The sequence below is a fragment of the Aphelocoma coerulescens genome (assembly GCF_041296385.1).
Source record: "Aphelocoma coerulescens isolate FSJ_1873_10779 chromosome Z unlocalized genomic scaffold, UR_Acoe_1.0 ChrZ, whole genome shotgun sequence".
Taxonomy (NCBI): domain Eukaryota; kingdom Metazoa; phylum Chordata; class Aves; order Passeriformes; family Corvidae; genus Aphelocoma; species Aphelocoma coerulescens.
The window spans coordinates 65,634,791-65,640,790 of NW_027184085.1; positions in this window are offsets into that span (position 1 = coordinate 65,634,791).

The following is a 6,000-nucleotide window of genomic DNA, read 5'->3' on the forward strand; positions in this document are numbered from 1 at the left end:
GATAACTATCATAGACCTTTCATGTTTTAACCAAACTTTGAAGTCTAGAAATTTTAATTCAATATGAGAATTTTATGATGTTTTAGTATATTTGCAGGGCAACCTCTAGAGTGTCTTTTCAAAATCCAAACCTCAATAAAAGTCCATAGAAATTATTAAAAGAGGAAATAATGTTTTAAATTGTAGATGTTAGGAATAAAAAATTATTTTGGTTATTATGCCAGTGAACAAGATCTACAGATGTGGCAATTTGCACAGTTTATGAAGAGAAAAATGAGAATCCGTTCCAAATTAGATGCACTTTCATGAAATTAATCAAGAGAATAAGAGGTAACTAGTCAAGTTGCCATATCAGATACACTAGATATAATCAAAATCACCTTTGCTTTGCTCAAATAAGGTAGGGTTATCGTACCTTGCTTATACTGTAGGAAACCTGAGGCTTTAGAAAGTCAGTTAGAGATACACTAAAATAGAGAGATAGACAGAGAGACAGATAAATAAATAGATGACAGGTGGTAGATATACATAAACTTATGTTTCAGCAAATAGTTAAAATGTTGAGTTATTCAACATTTTTCTTTGTTTTTTTTTAATTGAAAAATATGCTTTAAGATTACTAAGGCACCCTCCTGGCTTTAATCAACCACCACATTTATACAATTAAAAACAACTCCTCCCTTCTTTCCCTCACACATACCCACACATTTTCTATCAGAGGAATTTTCAAATGGAGAGTTCCTGCAGTCAAATACTTCAGACATCCAAGAAGACAGTCCAAATGCCTGCAAGCGTGTAGCAAAGTTTAAAACTTTTATAAATGTTTGATAAAATGGAGTTAGATATAGACAGGAAAGTGAGAGAAAATGAGAAATATTGCTTCCTTTTCACAGAAGAAACAGTTTTGCCAGATTTGGAAGTGATGCATTTAGTTTCAGAGATCGCATAAATTAAACTTTTAAAAGTAGAAAATTCTCAGAGAAGTGTGCCCATTACTGTTCATCAAGAGGCTTTTAAACAAATGAGAGTTCGACTGCTGTTGCAAAACATAGGTTAGGTAAACTAATGAACTATTCCTACAGGGAAAGATAGTCTTCCTGTATATTTAAGTAAATCTAGACTTTAAAAAGAAAATAGAAGGATAAAAAGAATGTCCTGGAGAGGGGATCTTCTCCTTCCTTCTTCTCTTCATCCTTATTTTTCTTTTCTGTGGCAATGAAGTAAAAAAATGTAAACTATCTCTCTGCAGACCATATTCATATTGCTTTCAAACCTGCTATAAAAAATAATAAAGGTATAAATACAGTACACTCCCATGTGTGTAGATCTACCTATTCCTCAAAAAAATATTTATATGTTTTAGATACGGAGAGAATTTGCCTGCACCCATGGCAGCAGGCACACTTAATATCCATCATGATGATATCGGGAGTCTCCAGATATAGTTTGGGTGAATCTTTCAAGTATTTATTTGTTTAAATTTCAGAGACTCACAAACTCACTAATGTGCTTAAACATGAGCAACTTATACAGCTTAAACACTCATTGACAGATAAATTAGATTCCATCCTAGCTGGCCTACAGCTCACTGGAAAGGTGGAATGCTATCAGGTCCCATAGGTCTTGAGGCTCAGACTACTCAGGTAGTGAAACATTCCTCTCAGTCATCGATCAACTCCAGGTCAGAGGTTAGAATATTGGCTGCAACTGTTTTCTCCAACATGAGTTCTGAAAACTCCGTTCTTTGAAAGTGATTAATTTGTTTCTGGAACTGGTACATGTTTTGTCACTTTCCTTTACCTGTGATCTTTTCACATCTTTAAAAACTTTTCTGGAGACATCTCCACTTACAGGTAACTAACTATTTTTTCTCCTTTGAAAGAATCATACACACATGGAACAATTTCAAATGTGCTGTTATACACAGGAAAAATTCAGTCTATAACCCTCCCAATAACAGAGTCTCTTACAGAGGTTTCGGCAAGAACACAATACCTAATAAAAGCCTGCAAGGAGCTGCCATTGTAATCTCTGTAAATATCAAAATATAAAGTCCATGGAGATACCATCTTATCTTTCCCCAAGTAATTAAGTCTTTCTTAATAGGTGTCCTTCCCATCTTTCACGTGTAAGCAGCTGTCTGCCCATATCAAGCCTGTACTACAAGCAAAATGTATCCTTCTAAAACACACTAGGACTTTCTAAACACAGCAAGAACCCACAGAACTGTAGGGCTACTGCCACTTTCTTTCAATATATAGTAGTAGGAGAAAGTAGAGTGGGAAGACCCCCTTGACCTGGGAGACCAGAATCAGGTCATGAAGGATCTCATCTGCTGTTTCCTTAAGGACAACCACGATCATCATGTCACACACTATTCAGGGTGAGTTTTCCACTTTTTGGAAAGACATGTTGCAGTACTTGTCATGAGGATGTGCCCATTGAGCCACCACTGATGTAGTTTGTAATCTACTAAATAGGGTAGTCACATTGGAGATCTCAGTCTGAGCTACATACTTTTCTTCCATAGTTGCATATTGTAGAGGGTATCAAGCTTCTTTTTGCTTCATTTCAGTTCAAACATAAATATTTGCCGAAGGTCTCATCTGCAAAATTTCTGTACACTAAACATCCATGCAGAAGACACAATAGCAATGGCATACCCTTACACAGGAGTGAAAGCAGGTTAATGCAGTAGGAGGAAATAACAGCAGATGAATAAATAGAATCCTAGGGTTTGCCCTGTATAAACTGCAAGCACTCACATTTCTTTTTAAAACTAACTTTATGCTGTGCATCTGCAGATCTTTGTATTCACAAAAACTGTTTACTTTCCTTTTTTGGCCATATGTTCCTTATTAAGTTATGAAAAATAGTAACTCTGTGCTAGCTTCAGGTTATGAGCACTTATTTTACACACTATAAAACAATAGTGGCACAATAAGAATATTTTGTTGGGTTTCTATGTTGCCTTTTACCTATGGGCCTCAAACAATTTTCTAGTCATTTACTACTCAGAAATGTAGAATGAGTAGTATTTTTCCTTCTTAAATATGAAATGCATGGAATTGCAAAGGCAAAACTTATTCATGTTTCCATAAACATGAAGTGTCTGCAGTCCTATGTGTCCCAACTAAACTACTCTCTCCTTTTCTGGGAGTTATATCCCCCTTTATTTCCTAATCAGTTTAGTGAAAATTGTATTTCAGTTGAGTTTTAGTGAATTATCTGCTGATAATTGTGCTCTTTGGAAAAAAATACAACTCTGAAGTGGTTATGGTGATGCATTTGAAAAATAAAGGAGTCCCATCATATGCCACACATGAAGATTTTGATTGAGTAGGTCATGTGTTCAGATCAGCCAATGGAAAACAGTGCATGAGAGTTGCTGTATATTTCCAGACACAGAAAACAATGAACAGAATGTCCACAAAGTCCCAATCCATGACCATCATCCCAGGATGATTGATTTAAACTCTATCTTACACCTGTTAAGTGCCTGATGTTTCACTGCACAGACTGCACCCAGCTACAAGGATGGATGTCTTAGAGTTAACTACGTGCTGTACCTCAGCACTGTATAGGAGTTTGAGCTTCCTTTTCCTCATTCATACTGAAACCCATATTTTAAATACTCTCTTCAGGTATCATACTGGAGATAAGAAAAAAAAAATACAACTAACTCTCCATCTTTTCAAAAGCATATACACTATATCAGCTGCATAGAAAATATATGTAGAAAGATACTTACAAAATTCTACCCTGATTCTGAACACCTTGCATAGGTACATGTGAAAATAAGGTCCCTGAATGTTGCAGTAAGGTTCTTGTTTTGCAATTACAGGTTTTAGGGAAAGGGAAAGGCTTAATGCCAATGGAGAGAGGCCCTGTAAGTTGTATATACTGCACATTTTTCCTTTCTGTATTCCCTTGGTTGCTATTAAGATAGAGTGCAGGATTCATTCTCAAATAGTGGAAAGTATCTTTTGCCTCCATTCCTTAAGGTATCAATAACAAGTTTATGAAGTAAAGACCAATGCCAGCACAATTGATGATGGTGTTATGCCGTGACAGTCAGAGCAGAAGCTGTCTTTCCTGCTGAAGAGTTTCTGTAAACAGCTGAAGTGAAATAATGACTAAATGAAGAAACCCAAGGAAATCTGGATCTTGCCTGGACTGGTACCTGACAACCAGAAGAAAATGTCCTAGTCTCGTCACACCAAAATGCACTTCCTGAAATTGAGACAGTAGGAGGTCTGGATGCCTTCAAACGTAAAAATTAAAAAAATTTAAAAGTGCTTTGAAAATCAAAATCTTGTTTAGGTATCTAAGTGTATGCAATTCAGGCTTCCTGTACTGTGCCTGTCATTCCCAGTTTAGGTCAGTATATTGCACTTGAGTATCAAATCTCAAATTTATCATAGTCATGACATAGCCACTTACCTCAGGCTGAACATCTGGTATTTGAAAGAGAACTTCAGCAGAGATATTGAGTACCTTTGGCTTAGGGCAGATTTTCTTCTTTTTTCCACTGCAATAATTTTCATAGTGACATTTTTAGCCACTGGACAAAGAATGACAGCTCACTCTGACTTATTAGCAACAAATATGATACTATTCTTGGAGAGCTGTGTCTAAGGTTTGAAAATTTAGAAACTTCTTGACATAGGGGAAAAAGAAGTCTTTTTTTTTCCCTTCCTCTAAGGGCAGAGAGGGAAAGCCATGATCTTTGCCTGTGGGTGATTTGGTTGAACTATGAGAGCAGAGCATCAGGGATGTCTTGAGTATCAACTGTTGGACTAAAGAGATGTCCTGTCCGCATTTAGTTGAACTAGCTAGTCTGGATGACATAATAGTTCGCCTGTAGGAGAAAAGACATCAGAATATTCTGACAGAAGGTTACTCTATTAAGATAAATTCACCAAACCAGTGAACAAGAGGGGTTTATTACCATGGTTGAAAACCTTTAATTTTCCTGAGTGGCTCTGGAGATCAGGCAAATAGTTGGGACTCAAGGCGGTCCCATTTTGTCAGAATAGATGGTGTTCTGGCTTTTCTAAATTACCATTATATTTTTCCTATTCTGCATTGCAGAATATGTCTGCACAGCTAACTGGCATTTCCTAAACCTGGAAGATGAAGAAAATCTAGCCTGAATATTTTGAACTATTACCAAACCCCTATCTGTTACCATAGTGTAACTTAGTTTGGGAAAGTCCTCAAAGGTCATTGACTCCAACCTCTAACCTAGCACTGTCAAATCCACCATAAAACCGTATTTTCAGCACCACATCATGTATTTTAAATCCCTCCAGGAATGATGGCTCTTCTACTGCCACGGCAGCCTGTTCCAATGCTGAATAAACCTTTTGGTTAAGAATTTTTTTCATAATATCCAATCTAAACCACACCTATCACAATTTGAGGCCATTTACTCTTGCCCTGTTATTTGTCAGAACAGACCAACCCTCACCTACCTTTTAAGTAGTTGGAAAGAATGAGTAGGTCACCATTGAACCTACTTTTCTCCAGGCTAAACCACTCTTAATTCCTTCAGTTGCTTCTCACCAGACTTGTGTTCCAGACCCTTCCCCAGCTCCATTTCCTTCTCTGGACTCACTGCAGCACCTCAATGTTCTTCTTGCAGTGAGAGGCCCAAAACTGAATCCAGCACTCGAGGTACAACCTCACCAGTGCCCAGTACAGGGGGCAGTCACTACCCTGGTCCTGCTGACCACACTACTGCTGACGAAAGCCAGGATGACACTGGTCTTCTTGGCCCCCAAGGCCCACACTGGTTCATGTTCAGCCATTGCTGACTAGCACCCCAGGTCCTTTCTGCTGAGCAGCTTTCCAGCCACTGCCCCAGCCTGGAGCACTGCAGGGGTTGTTGTGAACCAAGCACAGGAACCATCACTTGTCCTTGTGGAATCTCATACCATCGGCCTCACTCACTCAGCCTCTCCAGATCTCTCTGCAGAGCCCCCTACCCTCCAGCAG